Source organism: Cetorhinus maximus, chromosome 29, assembly GCF_964194155.1.
Source record: "Cetorhinus maximus chromosome 29, sCetMax3.hap1.1, whole genome shotgun sequence".
In the NCBI taxonomy this organism is placed as follows: Eukaryota; Metazoa; Chordata; class Chondrichthyes; order Lamniformes; family Cetorhinidae; genus Cetorhinus; species Cetorhinus maximus.
The window spans coordinates 5,445,725-5,461,744 of NC_135907.1; the positions used below are offsets into that span (position 1 = coordinate 5,445,725).

General features: G+C 50.0%; 2 pseudogenes; both read left to right on the forward strand.

Moving 5' to 3' along the window:
- The first annotated feature begins 2,008 nt into the window (after positions 1-2,008).
- LOC144669697 (U2 spliceosomal RNA) lies at positions 2,009-2,187 on the forward strand (annotated as a pseudogene).
- A 9,193-nt stretch (positions 2,188-11,380) lies between these two features.
- Positions 11,381-11,556, forward strand: LOC144669720 (U2 spliceosomal RNA; annotated as a pseudogene).
- Positions 11,557-16,020: the final 4,464 nt, after the last annotated feature.

Genomic DNA, 16,020 nt, shown 5'->3' on the forward strand with positions numbered 1-16,020 from the left:
CTTTGACTGCTCAAGCTGAAAGCAAAGACAAAAATACAGCAGGCCTCGATCGAAGAACTCCTCTGCGCTGTGAGCTAGTTGCTCACGCGGAAACTCAGCTACAAAGACTCATGGATTGTCTCTCATGCCTGTCACGTGTTCTCCCTTGTGACTGAGTGTTTCTCGAAATTTTCCATTACCTGCCAGTTACACGACACATCTAGCGCAACCGTAGACAGCGACCTTTCTCCATTACGCCTTTGCCCCAAACTTTAGTGCGTCCCTCAGCACGTAGTCCTGGACCTTGGAATGTGCCAACTCTTTGCAATGGAAGACCAACAAGTTTCGGACAGCCAAAGAGTGTCTTTCACCGAGTGGATCCTCCGGCGGTAGTTGATGTTTGTCTCGGCGTGTGTCCCTGGGAACAGCCCCTGGAGCACAGAGTCCATACCTGTGTCACGGAACTGCTCGGGATGCACCTCGACAAGAACCACGGCCACTCTCTTCAGAGTTCTGGTGATGAGGCATTCTGCCAAATGACCCTGACGGTCTGTTCGGCGAACCGTCCGCCGGAATCCACCATCTCCTTTTCCCGCAGGGCCTCTAGGGTGATACGTGCTAACCACTGCCTGATGGACTTGCGGACAAAGGTGTTTCTCTGCATAAGTTTTTCCACACGGGGCAGGTGATACGGCACTTGGAGCGTTCCTCGGCAGGGTGGCCAGACCCATCCTTCGCAACACCAGGGACAGGTAGAACCTCAGCACGTAGTGACGCTTGGTGTTTGGGTCTACACACAGCTTGATACTGCCATACACAAAGGTGGCCATCAGGATGAGGGTGATGTTGGGCATGTTTTTTCCCCCTTCATCCAGAGTTTTTTTACATCATGTCCCTGCAAACAGGATCAACTTTTGACCTCCAGATAAAGCGGAAGATGGCTGGCGTGATCGCCACAGCGCAGGAGTGAGGAATGGGCCAGACCTGCGCCACGTACAGCAACACCTGTCCCTGGTGGAAAAATTTATGCAGAAAAACACCTTTGACCACAAGTCCATCAGGCAGTGGTCAGCACGTAACGTCCTAGAGGCCCTGAGGGAAAAGGAGAGGGTGGACCCTGTGGGATGGTTCCCCGAGCAGACTGTCAAAGTCATTTGGCAGAATGCCTCATCGCCAGATCTTTCCAACAAACACCAAGACGTAGCTTGGCTGGTGGTGAGAAAGGCCCTCCCCGTCAGATCCTTCCTACACGCCAGGAGGCTCACCCCCTCTGCACGTTGCCCTCGAGGTGGCTGTGGTGGGGAAGAGACCGTTGTTCACCTCCTTGTGGATTGTGCCTTTGCAAAGAAAGTCTGGAGAGAGATGCAGTGGTTGCTGTCGAGGTTCATCCCGAGCAGTTCTGTGACACAGGACTCTGTGCTCTACGGGCTGTTCCCAGGGACACACACCGAGACAAACATCGACTGCAGCTGGAGGATCATCAACTCGGTGAAAGAGGCGCTTTGGTCTGCCCGAAACTTGTTGGTCTTCCAGCACAAAGAGTTGTCCCCGACCGATTGTTGCGTACTGGCACAATCCAAAGTCCAGGACTACGTGCTGAGGGACGCACTAAAGCTTGGGGCAGCTGCCGCAAAGGCGCAATGGGGAAGGGTCGCTGTCTAAGACCTTTCTACCACAGCGCACCGAGAGACTGGGAACTGTTTAGAGCCCCTCGGGCTGTACAGATCAAAATGAAAGGCTGTAAATGATTGTAATATTGTTTGTACTGATGCACCTGGTGATACATTTTGTAAAAGTTTAACCTGGATTGTACCCTTGTAATGTTGTTTTTGAAATGGTTTGGAATGTGATTGAAGATATTTTATGAATAAAGTATATTTTTACAAAAAAAAAAAAAAAAATCTGTTCTTATTGTTTGTACTGATGCACCTGGTGATACATTTTGTAAAAGTTTAACCTGGATTGTACCCTTGTAATGTTGTTTTTGAAATGTTTTGGAATGTGATTGAAGATATTTTATGAATAAAGTATATTTTTACAAAAAAAAAAAAAAAATCTGTTCTTATCAGTTTAATATCTGATACGTCCCTTATCTGGGGACCATATATTAAATTGATTTTTGGAGCAGGGAGATGGAATAGGGGCTTGCTCCGTCCACTCCACGCATCGACCCGGTATTGCAGTATCTCTGGGAATGGTGCACCACCCCTTTCCAGGGGATTTTCAATGCTAAAAATAGTTTTCTTACAAACATCTGCTTTCTTTACTTTTCAACATGCACATCTTTCAAAACACAACTTTCTTTCTTTCTCACTCACCCTCACCATCTACACACAAAAAACACGCACGCTCACCCAACGCTCACAGACACCACTCTCATCTCACAAACACTCTACCTCACTCATACAAAAACATCTTTCACTTGCAAATACACCTCTCAAACACTCTCTCAGCTGCACCTTTCGCCTCACAACACTTTCAACCAGCTCTCTGCTGCCGCTCCCGCCCGCTGCTGCTGCTGCTGCTGATACAGCAACAGTCAAAACTCACACCTCAAAGCTCACACACTTTACACAGCTACTCGGAAACGTCTACATCCACGTTCACACAATCCTTACGCTGCACAAGGAGCCCATTCCGCCCGTCGTGACTGCACCAGCTCTCCCAATGAACATTTCACTTCGTGCCATTCTCCTGCCTTCTCCACGTAACCCAGCACATGCTTTCTTTTCAAATAATCATCTCATTCCCTCTTCAATTGAACCTGCCTCCGCCACGCTATCAGGCGGTGCATTCCAGACCCTGACCACTCGCTGCTCCTATCACTTTTGCTTCTTCTGCTAGTTACTTTAAACCTGTGCCCGCTCCTTCTCGATCCTTTCATCGGTGCAAGCAGTTTCTCCCTATCTACTCTCTCCAGATACCTCATGATTTTCAATACCTCTATCAAGTCTCCTCTCAGACTTCTTTTCCCCAAGGAATACAGTCCCAACTTCTCCAATCTTACTTCATAACTCAACTTCCTCGCCCCTGGAACCAAACTCGTAAACCTCTTCTGCACTCTCTCCAATGCCTTCACTACCCTCCTAAAATGCAAGTCAAAATGCAATCCATCAGAGTCAGCATGGCTTTATGAAGACTAAATCGTGTTTGACTAAATTGCTAGAGTTCTTTGAAGATGTGACAAGCAAAGTGGATAATGGCGATCCTGTAGATGTAGTATGTCTGGACTTCCAGAAGGCATTTGATAAGGTGCCGCACAAAAGATTAATACACAAGATAAGATCACACGCAGCTAAGGGTAATATATTTGCTTGGATAGAGCTTTGGCTAACCAACAGAAAGCAGAGAGTCAGGATAAATGGGTCTTTTGTGGATGGCAAGCTGTAACTAGTGGGGTGCCACAGGGTTCGGTCCTTGGGCCCCAACTATTTACTTGGATTCAGGAGTAGAAGGTACCATAGCTAAATTTGCAGATGACACCAAAATAGGTGGGAAAGTAAGTTGCAGTGAAGAAATGAGAAATTTACAAATGGATATGGACAGGTTAGGTGAATGGGCCAAAATTTGGCAGATGGAGTTTAACGTGGATAAGTGAGGTTATCCAGTTCAGCTCCTACAGGCAATGGTCACGGTGGTGGTCCCACGGGCCATCGATCTGGTCGGGCGGAAACGACTCTCGTTCCTCCGGCCTGGGTATTCTGCTGCGGGGAGGCAACTTCACCGTCTCCGAGGTCAAGGAGGTGGTGGGCGGGCGACTCCTCGTAGCAGACGTAATGTACAAGAACGCTCCACTCCGGTTAATTAACGTGTATGGCCCGTCACAAGGAGCTGAGCGGCTGGAGGTTTTTCAGCAGCTCCCACTGCTGCTGGCGACCTCCAGGCCGGTCATTCTGGGCGGGGACTTCAACTGCATCATCGATGCGGCTGGACGATCCGGCAGGGCCGGAAGCAGATTGGACGCTACGTCCAGATCCCTGATGGAAACAGTTAAGGATGCCAAGCTGCACGACGTCTTCAGCAACCCTGCAGACGGAGCGCAGCGTAGATACACCTGGTCGCGGCCAGACGGGTCCATTCGTTCCAGGATAGACTTCCTCTTTGTGTCCCGTGCATTCACAGTCAGATCCACCGAGGTCAAGCCGGTGTTCTTCTCTGACCACTGCATCCTACTGGCGGACTGCCACTTGGAGAAGGACCTGAGGGTGGGCAGGGGGGCATGGAAGCTATTCGTGCAACTGCTGACCCCAGAGAACATTGAGGAGCTCAAGAGGGCTTATGAAGGTTGGAGAACCATGAAACCCCTCTTTGAGTCCCTGACACACTGGTGGGAAGCGATCAAGGGAAACACCAAGAGGTTTTTCATCCTCAAAAGCATCCAGAAAGCTAGAAAGGAAGAGAGGGAAATGTCCCGACTCCAGAAAAAGATGCAGAATCTGCTCCGGCTGCAGTCGGTGGGGGTCGATGTCAAGGAAGAACTCCAAGAGGTGAAGAGCCAGCAAGCCTCGCATCCTTTGCCTCCAAGAACATCTTCCGTTCCAGAGTCCGCTCCGTGGAGCAGGATGAGACGTGCTCACGTTTCTTCTTCCAAAAGGAACAGAGAGAGAGCTCTGTGTTCAGCAGCCTGAATGAAGAAGACAGATCAGTAAAGTCAGCGCAGTCCGACATTTTGAGGATCAGCAAATCCTTTTATGCCGGATTTTATGACGTGAAGCCGACGGACAGCACGGCCTCCCAGTCCTCCTTGTCCTCTATCACGGAGGTCTTAGGCGACAGTACACGGGAGAGGCTGGACAAACCGCGAACTCCTGACGAACTGACTTAGGCCCTTGAGTCCTTCGAGAAGAGTAAATCTCCCCAGAAGCGACGGCTTGCCGGCGGAGTTGTATTGGGCTCTGTGGGACTGGATGGGCCCAGACCTGCTAGGGGTGTACGAGAGTATGCTCCTGGCCGGCAGTATGTCAGAATCCATGAGGAAAGGCATCATCACCCTCATGTACAAGCACAAGGAAGAAAGGGAGGAAATTAGAAATTGGCGACCCATTTCACTGTTGAATGTGGACTATAAGATTCTGTCCAAGGTCATCGCCAATCGGGTCAAATCCGCTCTGGAATTGGTGATACACCCTGACCAGACCTGCACTGTGCCGGGCAGGAAGATCTCTGACAGCCTGGCGCTGCTCAGGGATACGATTGCCTATGTGCAGGACAGGGGTGTGGACACCTGCCTCATCAGCCTGGATTAGGAGAAAGCCTTTGACAGAATATCGCACACCTACATGGTGGATGTGCTCTCAAAATGGGGTTTGGGGAGGGAATTCGCAATTGGATCCAGTTGGATCCTACTCTACACTAACATCAGTAGCGCAGTCTCAATCAATGGGTGGGAATCAGATAGCTTTCCAATTAAATCTGGAGTCAGGCAGGGCTGTCCTCTCTCGCCTGTTCTTTGCTGAGTCCATCAGGAAGGATCCGGGCATTAGAGGAGTTACGATCCCAGGCAGTGGAGGCACTCAGATCAAAGCCTCCCTGTACATGGACGATGTCGCCGTCTTCTGTTCTGATCCGCTGTCGGTGTGCAGACTGATCCACATCTGCGACCAGTTCGAACTGGACTCGGGAGCCAAGGTAAATCGTGGGAAGAGCGAGGCCGTGTTCTTTGGGAACTGGGCTGACCGATCCTTTGTCCCCTTCACCGTCAGTGCTGACGGCCTGAAGGTGCTGGGGATATGGTTCGGAGGGACCGGGGTATGCGTTAGAAACTGGAAGGATCCAGTGTCTATGGTGAAAAGGAAACTGGGAATCTGGGAGCGACGCTTCCTCTCCGTTGCGGGTAAGAACCTGGTCATCAGGTGTGAGGCACTCTCGCTGTTGCTGTACATGGCGCAGGTCTGGCCCATTCCAGACTGCTGCGCGACGGCGATCACCCGAGCCATCTTCCGCTTTATCTGGAGGTCGAAAATGGATCGTGTCCGCAGGGACGCGCTGTATAAGCCTCTAGATAAAGGGGGAATAAACGTGCCCAACATCGCCCTCACACTGATGGCCACCTTTGTGTGCGGCTGTATCAAGCTGTGCGTAGACCCTCGGTACGCAAACACCAGGTGTCACTACGTGCTGAGGTTCTACCTGTCCCCGGTTTAGCGAAGGATGGGTGTGGCCACGCTGCCGCGGAACGCTCCAAGTAGTTGGACCGTGCCGTACCACCTGTCCCTGGTGGAAAACTTTATGCAGAAAAACACCTTTGACCCCAAGTCCATCAGGCAGTGGTCGGCACGTAACGTCCTATAGGCCCTGCGGGGAAAGGAGATGGTGGATCCTGTGCGATGTTTCCCCGAGCAGACTGTCAAAGTCGTTTGGCAGAATGCCTCGTCTCCAGAACTTTCCAACAAGCACCAAGACGTAGCTTGGCTGGTGGTGAGAAATGCCCTCCCCGTCAGATCCTTCCTGAAGTCTCACCCTCTCTGCATGTTGACCTCGAGGTGGCTGTCGTGGGGACGAGACCGTTGTTCACCTCTTTGTGGAATGTGCGTTTGCAAAGAAGGTCTGCAGAGAGTTGCCGTGGTTTTTGTCGCGGTTCATCCCAAGCAGTTCTGTGACACAGGTCTCTGTGCTCTACGTGTTGATCCCAGGGACAGGGACGCACATCGAGACAAGCAGGTGGAGGATCATCTACTCGGTGAAAGACGCTCTTTGGTCTGCCCGAAACTTGTTGGTCTTCCAGTGCGATGAGTTGTCCCCAGCAGAGTGTTGCAGACTGGCTGGCACATTCCAAGGCCGAGGACTACGTGCTGAGGGACGCACTAAAGCTTGGGGCAGCCGCCACAAATGCGCAGTGGGGAACGGTCGCTGTCTAAGACCTTTCAGCCATAGTGCACCGAGGGACTGGGAAAGGTATGGACCCCTCGGCCTGAAAGACTCACATTGAATGTATGCAGTGAATATTACATTTATCACAATTGTATTGAAGCACCTCAGAGTGCAACATGATCTATGTAGATAACTTGAATACTATTGCACTGTCTGACTGCCTGTAATGAGCATGTTGAAATGTCTGTAATGTTCATTGATCGTATTGAAGCGTCGCAGGGTGCGACATGATCTATTTGAAAAACTGGAATATGATTGCACTTTTTGCGATGGCCATTTTGAAATGTTTTGTAATGTTCTTTCAGATATTTTATGGATAAGGTATATTTTTCCACAAAAAAACGACAACAGTTACAAAGAAAACCAACAGCAGCAACAACAGCTCTTCTCCACAGTCTGAATTAGAATTTCAGAGTCAGAAAACAGAGCAAAAAAACACGCAGCGTCCTGAAATGACAAACCTGAAATGAAAGTGTACTTAGTGTATCAAGCCTTTAAACTGCATTGCTGAAAACTCCTTCCTGCCTGCTAGTGCAACAAGATGCTGCAAAGTATATTACACAGCGAATCAGGCCTTCAGTCGTCTTGACTTGTGCAGCTCCAGTGACTTCAGGCCTCCAAAAGCAGGCCAGTATTTGAAAGGGCTCCTCTTGACAAGTGTAAGACCCTGATCAAACTAAATATTTTAATTTTCTTAACCAGTGAGATTGAACGAACCGTGATGCATGTCCAAGACAAAATAGAATATAAAGCAATGTAAAGTAAATTAATAACAAATTGAGAAAGTAAATATGGAACACAAAATATTTTAAAACTAGGGCACAGGTTAAAAACATGATCCTAATTTCTGTTGAACTGAATGAGGCGAGTCATTACAGTGCGTGACCGATTTGTTTAAGTGTGCGGGCCCATTAAACTTTTTGCACAGCCGCGCAAATTTAAAGGGGCTTATGTGGCGGTGTGTCTGTGAGGAAACCTCTCCTCATATCTTGTATCCCACTGTGAAACCGTCTTCAGCTCCCAAATTGCACTCAGACAATGTGCTACATTTGCATATTGTGCAGGAGTCGGGGGAGGGGTCATGGGGCTGCCCCTTGTCTCTGTACTTGAAATGGCAGCCAGGCAGCAACTGTAGTGCTTCCTCAAATCCATCCTGAAGAAAAGGCAAGACATGTTGGGTGCTGAGAGGGAGAAGCATTGCCACTTTAGGTTCTACTTGGATTTTACTGAGGTAAAAGGTGATTGAAAAAGTCAAGCCTTTCTCCCCTAGCAGTTACCACTGAGGACAGAAATAATACCGAGCGCTGATCTATCACCGAGCACTGAGGCCGGCCAAGGGGAGGCATCTGAAAGCTGCAGAGAGAGCAAGAAGCCAGGATGGACGACTGAGAATACTGGCTGAGATAGACAGCAAAAACTGTGACACAAGCTCAGGTAAGCGTGGTGTTTTGCAGTTCAAGTTCATCACTTTGTGACAGTATAGGTATTTTTCACTTTCCTAGGATAAGGCTGTTCCCTTTCTAGAAGTTAGAAACAGCCGTGCAGATGTATTTTCTGCGCTCCTTTGCTTGCCTGCTGAATAGGACTGATGGGAGGGGAAAAGGTGATTAAAAGAGAGCCGACATCATTGCAGGCTGGCAGATGGTGTGCTGTGCTGTGCACGCAGGTGGTTTTGTTGTTTGGCTTGTGTGTGACTTCTGGTTGAAGCTGAAAGATTTCTAAAATTTTGAAGGAAATAATCTTCGAGAAGGGGAGAAACATTTTCAACATTTTAACAGGATCTAAGGCTGTTCGCTGTGTCGTACCTGTACTTATCCTTGCTGCCACCTGCCTTCTCACTGCTGATCATCATCTTGTGTTATTATAATGATATAATGCATTGGACTTATTTACTGTGACTTCATAACATGACACATTTCCCTTCTGGTGATGTCATGCTGACATCCCGTAAAGGAAATAGACCAACAGTCAGCCCAAAAGAAGGCCCAATGCCAAGCAAAGGAAGCCCATAAACGAGGATGCTAGACAGCTCGTACAAAAGAAAGCAGGGCATCAGGAAACAACTCAACAGCAGCTGACGTAGTACTCTCCAGGTTCAGTGCAGGAGAAGCACTGGAATCAGTAAAAAGTAATGCCCCTACATGTCTGAACATACAACTTAGGAGCAGGAGTAGGCCACTGGGCCCCAAGAGCCTGCTCCACTACTCAGAAGATCATGGCTGATCCGATTGTAACCTCAACCCCACATTCCTGCCTACCAGCGATAACCTTCCAACCCCGCCTTGTTAATCTATCCAGCTCTGTCTTGAAAATATTCAAAGACTCTGTTTCCACCACCTTTCGAGGAAGAGAGTTCCAAGGACTCTCTACACTCTGGGAGAAACGCTGCTGACTTTGCCTTCCCTGTAGATGTGGAAGGACTTTAGCTGCATACCTGGTCAGCTGGCAAGCTCCACAGACCGATCGGCGCAGGCTTGGAGGGCCGAAGGGCCTGTTCCTGTGCTGTACTTTTTTTTCTTCTTTGTTCTTTGACTGCTCAAGCTGAAAGCAAAGACAAAAATACAGCAGGCCTCGATCGAAGAACTCCTCTGCGCTGTGAGCTAGTTGCTCACACGGAAACTCAGCTACAAAGACTCATGGATTGTCTCTCATGCCTGTCACGTGTTCTCCCTTGTGGCTGAGTGTTTCTCGAAATTTTCCATTACCTGCCAGTTACACGACACATCTAGCGCAACCGTAGACAGCGACCTTTCTCCATTACGCCTTTGCCCCAAACTTTAGTGCGTCCCTCAGCACGTAGTCCTGGACCTTGGAATGTGCCAACTCTTTGCAATGGAAGACCAACAAGTTTCGGACAGCCAAAGAGTGTCTTTCACCGAGTGGATCCTCCGGCGGTAGTTGATGTTTGTCTCGGCGTGTGTCCCTGGGAACAGCCCCTGGAGCACAGAGTCCATACCTGTGTCACGGAACTGCTCGGGATGCACCTCGACAAGAACCACGGCCACTCTCTTCAGAGTTCTGGTGATGAGGCATTCTGCCAAATGACCCTGACGGTCTGTTCGGCGAACCGTCCGCCGGAATCCACCATCTCCTTTTCCCGCAGGGCCTCTAGGGTGATACGTGCTAACCACTGCCTGATGGACTTGCGGACAAAGGTGTTTCTCTGCATAAGTTTTTCCACACGGGGCAGGTGATACGGCACTTGGAGCGTTCCTCGGCAGGGTGGCCAGACCCATCCTTCGCAACACCAGGGACAGGTAGAACCTCAGCACGTAGTGACGCTTGGTGTTTGGGTCTACACACAGCTTGATACTGCCATACACAAAGGTGGCCATCAGGATGAGGGTGATGTTGGGCATGTTTTTTCCCCCTTCATCCAGAGTTTTTTTACATCATGTCCCTGCAAACAGGATCAACTTTTGACCTCCAGATAAAGCGGAAGATGGCTGGCGTGATCGCCACAGCGCAGGAGTGAGGAATGGGCCAGACCTGCGCCACGTACAGCAACACCTGTCCCTGGTGGAAAAATTTATGCAGAAAAACACCTTTGACCACAAGTCCATCAGGCAGTGGTCAGCACGTAATGTCCTAGAGGCCCTGAGGGAAAAGGAGAGGGTGGACCCTGTGGGATGGTTCCCCGAGCAGACTGTCAAAGTCATTTGGCAGAATGCCTCATCGCCAGAACTTTCCAACAAGCACCAAGACGTAGCTTGGCTGGTGGTGAGAAAGGCCCTCCCCGTCAGATCCTTCCTACACGCCAGGAGTCTCACCCCCTCTGCACGTTGCCCTCGAGGTGGCTGTGGTGGGGAAGAGACCGTTGTTCACCTCCTTGTGGATTGTGCCTTTGCAAAGAAAGTCTGGAGAGAGATGCAGTGGTTGCTGTCGAGGTTCATCCCGAGCAGTTCTGTGACACAGGACTCTGTGCTCTACGGGCTGTTCCCAGGGACACACACCGAGACAAACATCGACTGCAGCTGGAGGATCATCAACTCGGTGAAAGAGGCGCTTTGGTCTGCCCGAAACTTGTTGGTCTTCCAGCACAAAGAGTTGTCCCCGACCGATTGTTGCGGACTGGCACAATCCAAAGTCCAGGACTACGTGCTGAGGGACGCACTAAAGCTTGGGGCAGCTGCCGCAAAGGCGCAATGGGGAAGGGTCGCTGTCTAAGACCTTTCTGCCACAGCGCACCGAGAGACTGGGAACTGTTTAGAGCCCCTCGGGCTGTACAGATCAAAATGAAAGGCTGTAAATGATTGTAATATTGTTTGTACTGATGCACCTGGTGATACATTTTGTAAAAGTTTAACCTGGATTGTACCCTTGTAATGTTGTTTTTGAAATGGTTTGGAATGTGATTGAAGATATTTTATGAATAAAGTATATTTTTACAAAAAAAAAAAAAATCTGTTCTTATTGTTTGTACTGATGCACCTGGTGATACATTTTGTAAAAGTTTAACCTGGATTGTACCCTTGTAATGTTGTTTTTGAAATGGTTTGGAATGTGATTGAAGATATTTTATGAATAAAGTATATTTTTACAAAAAAAAAAAAATCTGTTCTTATCAGTTTAATATCTGATACGTCCCTTATCTGGGGACCATATATTAAATTGATTTTTGGAGCAGGGAGATGGAATAGGGGCTTGCTCCGTCCACTCCACGCATCGACCCGGTATTGCAGTATCTCTGGGAATGGTGCACCACCCCTTTCCAGGGGATTTTCAATGCTAAAAATAGTTTTCTTACAAACATCTGCTTTCTTTACTTTTCAACATGCACATCTTTCAAAACACAACTTTCTTTCTTTCTCACTCACCCGCACCATCTACACACAAAAAACACGCACGCTCACCCAACGCTCACAGACACCACTCTCATCTCACAAACACTCTACCTCACTCATACAAAAACATCTTTCACTTGCAAATACACCTCTCAAACACTCTCTCAGCTGCACCTTTCGCCTCACAACACTTTCAACCAGCTCTCTGCTGCCGCTCCCGCCCGCTGCTGCTGCTGCTGCTGATACAGCAACAGTCAAAACTCACACCTCAAAGCTCACACACTTTACACAGCTACTCGGAAACGTCTACATCCACGTTCACACAATCCTTACGCTGCACAAGGAGCCCATTCCGCCCGTCGTGACTGCACCAGCTCTCCCAATGAACATTTCACTTCGTGCCATTCTCCTGCCTTCTCCACGTAACCCAGCACATGCTTTCTTTTCAAATAATCATCTCATTCCCTCTTCAATTGAACCTGCCTCCGCCACGCTATCAGGCGGTGCATTCCAGACCCTGACCACTCGCTGCTCCTATCACTTTTGCTTCTTCTGCTAGTTACTTTAAACCTGTGCCCGCTCCTTCTCGATCCTTTCATCGGTGCAAGCAGTTTCTCCCTATCTACTCTCTCCAGATACCTCATGATTTTCAATACCTCTATCAAGTCTCCTCTCAGACTTCTTTTCCCCAAGGAATACAGTCCCAACTTCTCCAATCTTACTTCATAACTCAACTTCCTCGCCCCTGGAACCAAACTCGTAAACCTCTTCTGCACTCTCTCCAATGCCTTCACTACCCTCCTAAAATGCAAGTCAAAATGCAATCCATCAGAGTCAGCATGGCTTTATGAAGACTAAATCGTGTTTGACTAAATTGCTAGAGTTCTTTGAAGATGTGACAAGCAAAGTGGATAATGGCGATCCTGTAGATGTAGTATGTCTGGACTTCCAGAAGGCATTTGATAAGGTGCCGCACAAAAGATTAATACACAAGATAAGATCACACGCAGCTAAGGGTAATATATTTGCTTGGATAGAGCTTTGGCTAACCAACAGAAAGCAGAGAGTCAGGATAAATGGGTCTTTTGTGGATGGCAAGCTGTAACTAGTGGGGTGCCACAGGGTTCGGTCCTTGGGCCCCAACTATTTACTTGGATTCAGGAGTAGAAGGTACCATAGCTAAATTTGCAGATGACACCAAAATAGGTGGGAAAGTAAGTTGCAGTGAAGAAATGAGAAATTTACAAATGGATATGGACAGGTTAGGTGAATGGGCCAAAATTTGGCAGATGGAGTTTAACGTGGATAAGTGAGGTTATCCAGTTCAGCTCCTACAGGCAATGGTCACGGTGGTGGTCCCACGGGCCATCGATCTGGTCGGGCGGAAACGACTCTCGTTCCTCCGGCCTGGGTATTCTGCTGCGGGGAGGCAACTTCACCGTCTCCGAGGTCAAGGAGGTGGTGGGCGGGCGACTCCTCGTAGCAGACGTAATGTACAAGAACGCTCCACTCCGGTTAATTAACGTGTATGGCCCGTCACAAGGAGCTGAGCGGCTGGAGGTTTTTCAGCAGCTCCCACTGCTGCTGGCGACCTCCAGGCCGGTCATTCTGGGCGGTGACTTCAACTGCATCATCGATGCGGCTGGACGATCCGGCAGGGCCGGCAGCAGATTGGACGCTACGTCCAGATCCCTGATGGAAACAGTTAAGGATGCCAAGCTGCACGACGTCTTCAGCAACCCTGCAGACGGAGCGCAGCGTAGATACACCTGGTCGCGGCCAGACGGGTCCATTCGTTCCAGGATAGACTTCCTCTTTGTGTCCCGTGCATTCACAGTCAGATCCACCGAGGTCAAGCCGGTGTTCTTCTCTGACCACTGCATCCTACTGGCGGACTGCCACTTGGAGAAGGACCTGAGGGTGGGCAGGGGGGCATGGAAGCTATTCGTGCAACTGCTGACCCCAGAGAACATTGAGGAGCTCAAGAGGGCTTATGAAGGTTGGAGAACCATGAAACCCCTCTTTGAGTCCCTGACACACTGGTGGGAAGCGATCAAGGGAAACACCAAGAGGTTTTTCATCCTCAAAAGCATCCAGAAAGCTAGAAAGGAAGAGAGGGAAATGTCCCGACTCCAGAAAAACATGCAGAATCTGCTCCGGCTGCAGTCGGTGGGGGTCGATGTCAAGGAAGAACTCCAAGAGGTGAAGAGCCAGCAAGCCTCGCACTTTGCCTCCAAGAACATCTTCCGTTCCAGAGTCCGCTCCGTGGAGCAGGATGAGACGTGCTCACGTTTCTTCTTCCAAAAGGAACAGAGAGAGAGCTCTGTGTTCAGCAGCCTGAATGAAGAAGACAGATCAGTAAAGTCAGCGCAGTCCGACATTTTGAGGATCAGCAAATCCTTTTATGCCGGATTTTATGACGTGAAGCCGACGGACAGCACGGCCTCCCAGTCCTCCTTGTCCTCTATCACGGAGGTCTTAGGCGACAGTACACGGGAGAGGCTGGACAAACCGCGAACTCCTGACGAACTGACTTAGGCCCTTGAGTCCTTCGAGAAGAGTAAATCTCCCCAGAAGCGACGGCTTGCCGGCGGAGTTGTATTGGGCTCTGTGGGACTGGATGGGCCCAGACCTGCTAGGGGTGTACGAGAGTATGCTCCTGGCCGGCAGTATGTCAGAATCCATGAGGAAAGGCATCATCACCCTCATGTACAAGCACAAGGAAGAAAGGGAGGAAATTAGAAATTGGCGACCCATTTCACTGTTGAATGTGGACTATAAGATTCTGTCCAAGGTCATCGCCAATCGGGTCAAATCCGCTCTGGAATTGGTGATACACCCTGACCAGACCTGCACTGTGCCGGGCAGGAAGATCTCTGACAGCCTGGCGCTGCTCAGGGATACGATTGCCTATGTGCAGGACAGGGGTGTGGACACCTGCCTCATCAGCCTGGATTAGGAGAAAGCCTTTGACAGAATATCGCACACCTACATGGTGGATGTGCTCTCAAAATGGGGTTTGGGGAGGGAATTCGCAATTGGATCCAGTTGGATCCTACTCTACACTAACATCAGTAGCGCAGTCTCAATCAATGGGTGGGAATCAGATAGCTTTCCAATTAAATCTGGAGTCAGGCAGGGCTGTCCTCTCTCGCCTGTTCTTTGCTGAGTCCATCAGGAAGGATCCGGGCATTAGAGGAGTTACGATCCCAGGCAGTGGAGGCACTCAGATCAAAGCCTCCCTGTACATGGACGATGTCGCCGTCTTCTGTTCTGATCCGCTGTCGGTGTGCAGACTGATCCACATCTGCGACCAGTTCGAACTGGACTCGGGAGCCAAGGTAAATCGTGGGAAGAGCGAGGCCGTGTTCTTTGGGAACTGGGCTGACCGATCCTTTGTCCCCTTCACCGTCAGTGCTGACGGCCTGAAGGTGCTGGGGATATGGTTCAGAGGGACCGGGGTATGCGTTAGAAACTGGAAGGATCCAGTGTCTATGGTGAAAAGGAAACTGGGAATCTGGGAGCGACGCTTCCTCTCCGTTGCGGGTAAGAACCTGGTCATCAGGTGTGAGGCACTCTCGCTGTTGCTGTACATGGCGCAGGTCTGGCCCATTCCAGACTGCTGCGCGACGGCGATCACCCGAGCCATCTTCCGCTTTATCTGGAGGTCGAAAATGGATCGTGTCCGCAGGGACGCGCTGTATAAGCCTCTAGATAAAGGGGGAATAAACGTGCCCAACATCGCCCTCACACTGATGGCCACCTTTGTGTGCGGCTGTATCAAGCTGTGCGTAGACCCTCGGTACGCAAACACCAGGTGTCACTACGTGCTGAGGTTCTACCTGTCCCCGGTTTAGCGAAGGATGGGTGTGGCCACGCTGCCGCGGAACGCTCCAAGTAGTTGGACCGTGCCGTACCACCTGTCCCTGGTGGAAAACTTTATGCAGAAAAACACCTTTGACCCCAAGTCCATCAGGCAGTGGTCGGCACGTAACGTCCTATAGGCCCTGCGGGGAAAGGAGATGGTGGATCCTGTGCGATGTTTCCCCGAGCAGACTGTCAAAGTCGTTTGGCAGAATGCCTCGTCTCCAGAACTTTCCAACAAGCACCAAGACGTAGCTTGGCTGGTGGTGAGAAATGCCCTCCCCGTCAGATCCTTCCTGAAGTCTCACCCTCTCTGCATGTTGACCTCGAGGTGGCTGTCGTGGGGACGAGACCGTTGTTCACCTCTTTGTGGAATGTGCGTTTGCAAAGAAGGTCTGCAGAGAGTTGCCGTGGTTTTTGTCGCGGTTCATCCCAAGCAGTTCTGTGACACAGGTCTCTGTGCTCTACGTGTTGATCCCAGGGACAGGGACGCACATCGAGACAAGCAGGTGGAGGATCATCT